The 12328-nt window shown below is 45.4% G+C and overlaps 1 protein-coding gene across 18 annotated transcripts in view; it reads left to right on the top strand.

The window, feature by feature from the left end:
* The window catches only part of EVL (Enah/Vasp-like), a 154817-nt gene that overhangs the window by 33513 nt on the left and 108976 nt on the right, over window positions 1–12328 (top strand). The gene's annotated exons all lie outside the window — the stretch shown is intronic.

Here is a 12328-nt window from a genome sequence, read left to right as displayed (position 1 = left end):
TGTTTGGTACTTTGGGAGGGTGGGTGGGATACAAATTTAATAAATAATAATCAAACGCTTTAAAAGAGGATTGGACAAATTTGGAGTGAATAAGGCTATCGGTGACTGCTAGCCGTAAGGACTACAACTCTGCCTCCACAGTCAGAGACAATATACACTTCTGAATACCAGTTGCCAGAAACTACATAGGCATCTAGATGGCTGTGAAAACAGCATGCTAGACTAGAGGGGTCATGTCAGGGACTGGGCAAAGGAGGAATGATGGAGACCTCCTCCCCAACCTCACCCTTCCAGAGAAGAAGACAGTTCAGAATTACAACGGGGGTTTGAGGAAGGTCACAGCTCAGAGGAAGACGAGGGGAGAAGTTGGGAAATAATGGGAGAGGAGGAGGCTGACACGTTATCACTAGAAAGCATTCCAGAACCCAGTGAGCCTTAAAAGTAGGAGAGCAAAAATATTCTGAAAGGCTGCATTTCTAAGCCTCTCTCTGTGAATATTGAATAAAACACAGTTGATAAGAACTTTCCCTTGTCTTGTACCTTCCTGGCAACCTGCTGTGGGGCTCAGTTCTTCTGCTGCCTGGCAGGTCATTGGTCTGATCCTGCACATTCTTCTTATGTTCTTAATGGAAAGAGGGAACCTTCTAACAAGTGAGGGAGATTCCTACTGTTTCTTGCCTTCTGCAAAAGGACAGTGCAAAGTGACATGATGGGACTGTTGTGCTGGACATGGAGGAAGGTGCGTTAAGCCAGAGAGAAGCAGTCATAATTGGCCATCAGTTGACTGGATTTGTAGATCCCTGGTGAATTGAGGAGGGTGGTGCTGTGGTCTAAACCACAGAGCCTAGGGCTTGCCGATCAGAAGGTTGGAAGTTCGAATCCGCGCAACGGGGTGAGTTCCTGTTGTTTGGTCCCAGCTCCTGCCCACCTAACAGTTCAAAAGCACATCAGGTGCAAGTAAATACCGTATTTTTTGCACCATAACACTCGCTTTTTTCCTCCTAGAAAGTAAGGGGAAATGTCTGTGCGTGTTATGGAGCAAATGCCTGCGGGTGGCGGGGGGGATCTGCTGCAGTTGTGAGCAGAGGATCCATGGTTCCCCTTCCTTCCCTCTTCCGTGGTTACAAAGCATGGATCCACATGGATCCTCAGGATTTTTGCATTGGGCTACTCCAAACTCACTGTCAGATCACATGTCTGTGGCCACAGCATGAACCACAAAAATCATATATCCACTATTTCGTTTAGAATATTTTTTTTCTTGTTTTCCTCCTCTAAAAACTACATGCGTGTTATGGTCTGGTGCGTGTTATAGAGCGAAAAATACGGTAAATATCGCTCCGGCGGGAAGGTAAACAGCGTTTCCGTGCACTGCTCTGGTTTGCCAGAAGCGGCTTGGTCATGCTGGCCACATGACCCGGAAGCTGTCTGTGGACAAACGCCAGCTCCCTCGGCCTATAGAGCGAAATGAGCACGCAACCCCAGAGTCAGCTGCGACTGGACCTAATGGTCAGGGGTACCTCTACCTCTAAGCATGGGATACTGGCTAACCTGGACTTGCAAGGATGATGCACGCCTGAAATCTGAAAGATACTTTTGAGCATAAACTGCCTCAAGATTGTTATTGAAACCTCAAAACTACTTTTGTGCCTCGGATATCAAAATAAAAAAATTCCTTCCAGTAGCACCTTAGAGACCAACTAAGTTTGTTATTGGTAAGAGCTTTCGTGTGCATGCACACTTCATGGCTACCTACCTATAACCAGAACTACGGATATCAAAAGTCAGGGAATGTTGTTTCCCCTTCCCCCCTTTTCATAATATATTGCTATCATCTTTCTTTTTGTTATGTATAACTTTTACTTATATTACTTATATACTTCCCCACGGCTGGTGGACCAAATTTGACAGGTGGGCAGGGCCTCCTACAGTCTGTCCACTGACATCATAGAGTTGTCTTCTCCTTCTCCTTCTCCTTCTGACTGCTCATCGTTGTCCCACCACCAGACCCCTGGCTCTGAGCCTTCTTCCCCTCGGGGTTCCCCAACTGCTCCCTCCCACCACTTCTCTGCATCCTGCCCAGTCCATGACATCCTGGTGGGCCAAATTTGGCCTAGCCACCAGAAGTTCCCCACCCCTGCGTTGGAACATGTTTGACTCCCTGTGTTTCATGGTGGAAGTGTCGTCAGGAGTGTCAGGGAAGGAGGAGGAGAGACACAAAGATGGGAAAATTTAGGGGAGAGACAGATGTGAATTTTTTCGAATAAAACTATTAATGAAAAGATTTTGGAACCCTTGCAGTAGGCCTTGGAGGACAAGACCTTATCTTAAGTTCACAGGTTGATTGTCACCTGGTTTGACTATATCTTGTCCATAGAATAAATTTCATAATGACCTAGATCAAACTGCATCTGCATATTTTATTATGCACCTTGCCTTGCAGGCACACATAGCTCAAGTCATTCTTTCTGACTGAGTAAATTTTGCTCTCTTCATGGGTGTATGTTTGTTTTCCCTGCTCAGCGAATATTAAAGAGATTATATGTATTAATCAGAGGTATGTAAATTGCTCTTATATAAAAACGCACCCTTTCTTTCAGTTTGGGAATATATTCGGGAAGTGCTGCTTCGGGGTTTTTTTTTTAATCCACTAAGATATGCAAGAAAATTCACTAGAAAACAACTTTTTTTATCATGCAGGAGAGGAATGTCTGTATATGGAATTTAGTTCTGAACATTTCACTGACTTTCAAATAAAAACTTGCGTTCTTAAAATCTTCCTTTACTTTTCAACAGGATTTGAAAAATAAGTTGACCTATTTTATTTCAAAATAAAACCAGCAATTTTATATCCTGTTCATGGGCGGCAGCGGTGGGGGGGGGGGGAATTACATGTTAAAATACCTATCAAATTGATATTTCTGGTTAGGTTTGCCTAAGTCAGAAAGGCTTTTAGCAGGTTCTGAGAACATTAAAGGTACATAACTAATATCCATGAGCGGGAGTTCCACAGGTTAAGTGCCCCACTAAGGAATCAGCTCGTAGAGCTGGAGACTCTTAATCTCAGGGTCAAGGGTTCAGGCCTCACATTGGGCAAAAAGATGCACACATTGCAGAGGGTTGTACTACAGTGGTACCTTGGGTAACATACGCTTCAGGTTACATATTCCGCTAACCCAGAAATAGTGCTTCAGGTTAAGAACTTTGCTTCAGGATAAGAACAGATATCAGGCTCCTGCGGCGTGGCAGCAGCAGGAGGCCCCATTAGCTAAAGTGGTGCTTCAGGTTAAGAACAGTTTCAGGTTAAGTACGGACCTCCGGAATGAATTAAGTACTTAACCCGAGGTACCACTGTACTAGATTATACTTGTGGGCCCTTCCAACTCTACAAGTCTATGATTCTATGAAATGATACATAGCACTTGTAATTTTTTTAAAAAAGTTTTTATTTATACTTTTTAAGTTTATACATTGCATTAGTTTTACAATCAATTTAACATTTCAAACTTTGACTTCCTTCCCTCCCCCTTTTTTTGCAGTTTCTTAAATTTATTTTTTAATAAAAAATCTTTTAATCTTCTGCATATCCAAATTCCATTTAATTTGTTCATTTAATTATCTACTTTAAATATATACTCTTACGAAACTGCAGGTTATTACAATAATCCTGCCAATTTTTTTATCTGTTTTCAATTTGTCTGTCCATATTCATTAAACCATTTCCATTCTTTTATTTAAAAAAGTTTGTTATCTTGATTTCTTATTCTTCTGGTAAGTTTCACCATTTCTGCATATTCCATAAGTTTTTTCTTTATCCATTTTTCCTTTGCTGGGACTTCTGCGTCTTTCCAATTTTGGGCAAGTAGCATTCTTGCTGCTGTAGTAACATACATAAATAAATTTCTATACAATTTAGGTTCTGTCCCTGTAATTCCCATAAGTCACTTGTACGATTGGCAGTTCTTTGGATCAAAAAGGGTTGAATGGGCATATTTAGGGCAAAGTGATCCTTCAAGCAAACTGGTCCCAAGGTCTTAAAGGCTTTACTGTATATACTAATAGTAACTCCTTGAATTTGGCCGGGTAAAGAAGTCTTCTATCAGAGATTGGTTCAGTAGTCATCCTGGGCACAGGACCAAAAGCAGGACTCTCTGGTCTACAGCTCTTCTGCTTTAAATTGGTCCAGGATAACCTGCCTTGTGTTACAGCTGTGTAGGATGACTCATCCTCTAATATGTGGGCCATTCTGCCATCCTAGTTAGGGAGAGACATAAATTCATGATGTAAGCATCTGACCATAATAGTCCTAACCTGTAAAGAAGATATCAGCGACATGTGTTTATATTTGTAGGCATAGGTGGGGATCTCGCCCATCCCACCCCCAATTCTTAAACTTCTCGCAAAATGATTCCTGGATATTGCTCAAATCAAACGTTAAAAGCTGTGGAAGTCTCCACTCACTCTTTGAGAATGCTGCTACGAAGCAAAACCAAACTGCTAGCAGATAATCTTTTGTGTGTGTTCCTAATCCAGCCGGCTATTTTTATCAGTTGTCTTCTGGGGTCCTTAAGAAACTAGTGCAGGAGGCTAGCCTCCTGACCCATGACTTAATTAACAAGCTATTTCCAGCCATTAGAGTGTGCAAATCATGTCTCTGCACCCTCCAGGCCACTGTTTTGATTTCCCAGTCCCCAGCCTCAGCAGCACCCAGCTTTTAAAGTATTTTGCTGAATCAGAGCCTTGTCCGGCATATGTATAAATCTGGCCAAGTAAGTGCTCTGCTAAATGGGACCTGATGGCTTAAATCAGGCTTGAATAGGACGTGATTTCTGATTACCTACTACAGAGTTGCCGGAGAATGCTAGCCTGATTGATGCTGCTGTTTATAAGAAGAGGAGATCACTGTGTATTTATGTGCTTGCTGGGTAGGCATAATTAAATATATCTAAGCCAAATGATGCACAAGACTCAAGTACGTACCTTGGCACTGTGAGATGTCATGTTTTAAATGATCCGCGTTCAACGATTGCATTGAGCATTATCGTTCTCCGTTTTTCCTGTTTTTTACCGTTTTGGTCACTTACGATGAACTGAAAAGAAACATTTGTTGAAATTGCTGGCCAGGGCCTACAGAAAGACAAGCGACCTTGTCCTGTTGAGTTTATTTCAAGGTGAAAACTTGAATGCTCACTTTAAACCATTAATTGTATATTTGCTGGTAGCGGCCTGTTTGGTGTTTGCCAGATTTTAGAAGCAACTGGCCACTGTTATGACATTGTACCCAAAAGTGTGGCAGACTTCTTTAAATGAAAAACTTACAAATAAGCTAAAAGGGGCAAGGGGAAAAGAGAGGGGGAAGCCACAAACAGATTAATTGAAGAATGGTACTGCTTTATTGCACACAAAAACAAGACAGTTGACAGAGGACTTCCTACAGCATATAAAATCTTTTGGCTGGTGTGATTCCTGAGATTGTACTATTTTTCTTTTATTGTGTTGGGCTCTTTCTTCTCCTTTGGTGTGCTGTGTGACATGGCTCCATTCTGCACTGCATCACTGTAACTAAAGGGGAGGCTTTCTTTTGTTGTATATGTACTGTTGATTCACCCATAAGAAGAAAAGCAATCAATTATTATTATTTTTTTAAAAAAGGAAGTTGAACAGATAAATTGTGGCTGCAAGCTTATGCACACTTAGCTTGGAAATAAGTTCTGCTGAACCCAACGAAACGTACTTGGAAACATAGAATTATAGAATAGGAGGGGACCTCAAGGCTTAACCAGTCCTACAACCTGCAATGCAGGAATCTCAGCCAGATCCTACATGACAGATGGCCATCCAACCTATACTTAGACACCTCCAAGGAAGGAGAGTCTACAACCTCCTGAGGGAGTCCATTTCCCGAACAACTCTTCCCATCAGAAAGTTCTTCCTGATGTTTAGTCAATATCTCCTTTCTTGAAACTTGAATCAGGTCCTAGCCTCTGGAGCAGGAGAAAACAAGGTTGCTTCTTGCTCCATGTGACATCCCTTTAGGTATTCAAAGATGGCTATCATATCTCCTCTTCTCTTTACCCAGGCTTTTGTTGTTGTTTAGTCGTGTCCGACTCTTTGTGACCCCCTGGACCAGAGCATGCCAGGCACTCCTGTCTTCCACTGCCTCCCGCAGTTTGGTCAAACTCATGCTGGTAGCTTCGAGAACACTGTCCAGCCATCTCTTCCTCTGACATCCCCTTTTCCTTGTGCCTGCAATCTTTCCCAACATCAGGGTCTTTTCCAGAGAGTCTTCTCTTCTCATGAGGTGGTCAAAGTACTGGAGCCTCAGCTTCAGGATCTGTCCTTCCGGTGAGCACTCAGGGCTGATTTCCTTCAGAATGGATCGGTTTGATCTTCTTGCAGTCCATGGGACTCTCAAGAGTCTCCTCCAGCACCATAATTCAAACATACTCAATTCCCTCAACTGTTCCTTCTCTAAGTAGACACGTATAGAATTGATCTGTAAACCGCTGAACGTTGCATCTTACTGTGTGGGACAAATTCATCCAGTCCACAAATGCATAGCTTGCTGCTGTACATATAAGAACAGAAGGAGTCCATCTGCCTCAGACCAAAAGCCGGTCTAGTCCAGCTTTCTGATTCTCACAACAGCCAACTCTGGGAAGATCTGGGTGTGTCAGCCACAGCCAAGCAATACTTAACTGATTGCTCCATCATTAGACCAGCATGTGATTTAGCATCTTTCCACAAATCATTCTAATGTGGCATTGGTATAGTGCCTGGAAGGAGATTCTGGGTCAACTGTTTTATCATGGGAATATCAGAATCCAAGCTGATGCGAAAAAAGAAAGAAAAGAAAAGAAAAGCCCAAACCCAAATTAAAACAAATAAAACAAACCCCAGGTCAACCAAGAAAGATTGCTTTTGTCTGTTGCTCAGTTCTGAATTGGCAGAAGACGGGGACTGGGTCTGAGCAAGGCCGTCTAGGTAAAAGATAAAACAGCTATGTGCTACTCTGTAGATCTTGGCTGATGCCAATAAAGAGTTCTCACAACAGACTCCCTCTGGTGGCATGTTGGCCATGGACAGCAGTTATTTTTATTCATGTCAAAATTTCATCTCCCGTTTTTCACCATCTAGGTCTCAAAGTGGCTTGCAGTGATTTTGAAAAATGTAAAATCATAAATTGCAAAAAAATTAAACTCCAGAAATTTAAACAAAAAACATGGAGACCTGAAGCGGTAGCTCAGACCTGAAGGGGTAGCATGAGACTCTTAATCACAGGGTCATGGGACTCGACTGAGACAGCCTTGTAGTGGCAGGGAGTTCCACAGCATTTCCATGACACCTGCATTGCCACAATGGTGCGCAGGATCCTGACAAATTCTGCAGCCGGTCACAGCACATTCAGTACACATATAAACTAGGGATGGTGCAATAAATCAGCTGGAGAAGCTCGCAGATGCAGGAATGTGACACGGCTCTCTCTACAAGACTGAGCTAGGGTGTTATTTTTTAACGTTTTGTAAGTGCTGGTGCCCACTTCTGGGGGGGAAAAGTTTAACTGGACAGGCCCAGGATTCCCAGCCACATATACATGGAGGTCTTAAAGATGCACACGCTCCAACGCATTTGTTACACACAAACACACTTACACAGTTCACTGTGGAAAAATACCAGTGTGACGCCCAGGTTACCCAACTTGGGAGGAGCGGGGCTTGAGGGTGCTATAAATCCAAGTCCTGGCTGATGTCCTGGTTTTCCATCCCTGCAGGATACTTCAGGGTGTGGTGGAGCAGGCATGCAAGTAGATTAATAGGACAGAGCAGGAGACATACCTTCTATTCCCCATACCCTGGGGTCCCTGTTCTTTCCAATTTTAGTGTTTGTCGTGATCATGATTAGGCTAACGGGATATCGAAACCTTTCCAGCCCCCAGTCATTATCTAATGTAGTGGTAGCCAATGTCGTGTCTTCCACATGTACTCACCAAGTGTCAGGTGTGTCAGATGTTGGACTGTGATGGCCTGGGAATCCGATTCAGAGGCTGAACCGGAGGAATCCCAGCCTGCACAGGAGTCCCCGCCTCCAGGGCCGGCTGAGCTGGGGCAGGGCCTTGATTCTGAAGCGCCTGCACCTGTGCCGGATCCTCAGGAGCAGGCACCAGGTGAATCTACTCTGGCCCCGGAGGTGGTTGAGGACACAGTGCCTACAGGTGCGCCTCTCCCAGCCCTGTCAGGGGAAGGTGAGTCTCCCCCTGGGTCCAGTAACCTTCCAGCCTCTCCTGAGCTGCAGAGGCTCAGGGCAGAGAGGCGGAGGGAACTGGTTTCTCCCAGGAGGAGTGCTCGCCTCAAGGCCAGGAGAGGCGGGTCTCCTGGGGGCCGGGGCCGCCCCTGGCCTCAGAGAAGATAAAGGCCAGTCAGCCCGGTCCCAGGTTGCGGGAGCAACGTCGTTGAAGAGCTGTTTCGGCCAGCACCCAGTCCTATTCCTCCAGAGTTCCTGTCCTTGCCCGGCTCCTCGCTTTGGACCCCGCTTCGCCCGTGGAGGACTGTCTGCCGACCCTCGACTCAGGTCCTGGACCTCACCCCACGGTAACCTCCCCTCGGAACCAGCACATGGACCCTGTGCACAGAGAAACACCATTTGTGGCCTTCCAGAACAGGGTTCTCCAAAACTTGGTTCTCCAGCTGTTTTGGGTCTACAATTCCCATCAACCCTTTCTGTACACGGTCTGATTTCATATGGATCAAGGAGTTTTTAGCCTCTTCCACCACTCTAAAAGCTCTTCAAGAAGCAGCCCTGCTTTCAATTTGCTCTTTTTTAAATGCGCAGTTCCTCACAAGCCAAGATGCAGCTGCCTTTCCGATTATATTCCAGAGATAGCTTTTGCTGGGATAAGCATGTGTAGAAATGGCTCTTTCATGCTTCAGATGCTGTTGTTTGTAGGAATAATATACAAAATTAGTTGGTGAGTCACAGCATCTCCAAACTGAACCTTGCACTCCAGAAACCAGTCCCTCACAGCCTTGCAGCAAGATGATCTTGCAGGCGAATCGCTTAGGTTTCAAAAACCGTCCACTTAGTGAGTGATTTGCCCAGGGATTTATTCGAGCCACAGTCATGTGACAAAAAAAAAAAGGCAGTTATAGAAGTTTCTGGGAATTGCAGGTGGGCAAAATGCTTTTGTGCTCATGCCAAGCTTGCAGACTTCCTGCAGACATCAGGTTAGCCACTTTGAGAACAGGATGCTGGGCTAAATGGCCCATTGGTCTGATCCAGCAGGCTCATATTATGTCCTTACGGTTTCTTTGAAGAAAATTGCTGTGACCTTGGCCATGAATTGGTGATCTTGACCACTGGAAGATCCAGGACAGGTATTTTAAAAAAGTACTTCTTCACACAGTCCATAGTTAAAACTGTGCAGCTTGCTGTACAGGAGTGGAGGCAGTGTTGGCCACCAAATTAGGAAGGCTTTCAAAGAGGATGAGACAAATTAATGGAGAATGCAGCTCATGATGGCTACTCCAACATTGACTGTTGGAGGCAGCAGAGCTTCTGAATGCCAGTATCAGGAAACCGCAGGAGAGGAGTGTTAGGAAATCAAGCCTTATCAGGAGAAACTGGCCACTCTCCAGGCACCCGGCTTGAATCCCGGTTGACCTCCCTGTCTGCATTCACCGGCAGGATCCAGGCTAGGTCACGATCGGCGATCCTCCTCAAACGTGAGAAGAACACACCACTCTTCCCCCCCCCCCCAAGGCAGGGGAAAGAGATAGACAGAAATGTATTTACATGCCTTTATTTCTGTCTTTGCAGCATTACAGAGAAACACGTCTGCTCTCTTCAAACTCCATCAGCAGAGAGAACAAACTCCTCCTCCTGTACTTCCTGTACAGTTCAAATTACACTCTGAGCTAAATCCGGTGCTCAGCACTGTGAATAGACTGTCCCTCTGTTCCCACGGAACAGTCCCAACATTCCCATCATGTTTTGCTTTCCAGCTAGCTGCAGCTCGCTGCCGCATTGCATCCATATCGTAACAGAACCCTCTTGCGCTCGGGTTTTCCCACAGGAATCTGGTTGGCCACTGTAAAACGGGATGCTGGACTAGATGGGTTATTGGCCGGATCCAGCAGGCTCTTCTTACATTCTTAATGCAAAATGGGGGCAATCATGAGCAATAAAAAACCACAGCGGCGATAACTTTTGATCAGGATTCCGAACACATTAGATCCATGTATGCCAAATTAGTTACTTATTAATGGATGAATGTGCTACCCCTTTGTTACTTGCGCTTTGAAGACAACATGGTGCATTTGGGTGGGTGTCATCCTGCTAAGATCATGCCCTGCTTGCTTGGCACATCCAGGCTAGTGTCTGAACAGACCCTACACATATCTGTATATGTGCAGGCTTGTCTAGATGCAGGATCTGTTCAGATTTATATCTGAACAGGAGCAGTGTAGGTTGGGGTGGGGCCATTGGGCATGATCCAGCCCATCCCATGCTCCAGTCTGTGGGTTGTATCCAAAGCAGGTGGCTGTTCCATCAGTGTAAGGATTTCAGCTTGTGCAGCGTATTATTCTCCCCCTCTCCTCTCCTCTCATATGCTCCCTAAGTCTGTTCTAGGGGTTCCCTTCTGGAGGAGACTTGGGGAGGAGAGAGGGAAGTCCTGTTACACAAGTGGAAATCCTTGCGAATACCACCCTGTATGCCATTTTGCCTGAAAACGCCCTTTGCTTCAAAGTTGGTGCTTCGTCCTGGGTTTAATTTCCTAGATGTGAGCGGAAATGTATAATTAAGAATACATTCCTGAAATGTTGTAGCTTGTAGAATGCTGACAGATTAATATTTCATAGCTGACTCCACTCATTTGGATCAGAGGAAGGGGGGGGAGAGAAATCTGTTATCTGGGGTTGTGTTTTTTTGGCGGAGAGAGGGGTTGGTTTAACAGCTGCAGCAGCTGCGAAATTGTGAATCAAAGGGGAAGCAGAAGCATGAGACCAGCGGCCTGAGATAAGTGTGAATTACAGAAATGAAATTTGGATTCATTCTGAAACTCCGAAGCAACAAAGGGATATATATGTGTTCACGCATTCTGCATGACTGACTAGCTGCAGATTCTTTACAGTGGTGCTGTTAAGGCTCTGTTAAATGAATTTCACGCTGGGCTTAACCAAACCTGGCAAAAGAGATTTGCAGTTAGTTTGCCCTAGCGGTGCCACTCCCCCAAGTGAAATGATGAAATCTGACATTAAGCAGTTTCAAGCAGTGTTGGGAATTACTGAGTCCTGGGCCACTTTGCCAGTAGTAATTGGACCATTTATATTTATCTGTTTGTATAACCTTTTTCTGCCTCCTCACCATGCTCCAAATGCATATTGAGGACCAGCGAGGGCCAAACTAGTTATAGAAATACAGCATTGTAGAGTTGGAAGGGACCCCCCAAGGCTCATCTAGTCCAACCCCCTGCCATTGCATTGCTTAGGGCTGCAATTCAGAGGTAGAGCGCATGCTTCAAGTACAGATGGTCCTAGGTTCAATCACAGGAATCCCGCAGGTAATGTCCCTGGAAACTGCTGGCAGTCAGTATATAGACAGTACTGAACTAGATGGACCAATGGTCTTACTTGGAACAAAGCAGACTGCACTACGGAGGACCCTTAATTGTGGCTGCTCTGGACTTCCGGTTCCGACCGCGGACGGTGAGGAAGCGCGGAAAGCCACGCTAGCGGCTTTTCGAATATCTCGGAGATAAGGGGGTGTCGCAAGGGCACTGCGCCCCTCAAAAAGCGAAAGCCCAGGGGGGAACCCCTGGGGGAAGGTTTCCCAGCGGCGCGGAGCGGCGTTTACATCCGTGAGTCCTCCCTTCTTCGGCAGAGGGAGAGACAGGGGCGGTGCCGCAGGCGCACAATACGGAAGTACCGTCTCCGAGCTACGATGCCTCAAGCTTCCACCGAAAAAGGCGACGAGCCTCAAGAGATTTAAAAACGGACTCCCCATCGTTATTGGACTTATAATAACACTGAAAAGAAGGAGCAAGATGGGTGAGTCCGGGCAGTAATTATGTTTATATACGGTCACCACCCGTCGGAGAGCGAGAAGGGCGCAGACTCAGAGAACCGCAGTTAGTAAGAGAGCAGAATATTGCACAACGACCGAACTGTGTATGCTCAGAAGGAGGAGGGTTACTTTTTCTTTACTGGCTAAACTAAATGAACGGACCGGGCCCCCACCTACGGGAGGCTCAAAGACTGTTTGCCTAAGCAACGTACATCTCCGTTAGGAGTTTGGCGTGGACTAATGAATGGATTTATATTTGGACGCTTAT

The sequence above is a fragment of the Podarcis liolepis genome (assembly GCF_965112155.1).
Source record: "Podarcis liolepis genome assembly, chromosome: 1".
Classification (NCBI taxonomy): domain Eukaryota; kingdom Metazoa; phylum Chordata; class Lepidosauria; order Squamata; family Lacertidae; genus Podarcis; species Podarcis liolepis.
The sequence above is the reverse complement of the archived record's forward strand: the minus strand, read 5'-3'. Positions and strand labels throughout refer to the sequence as shown.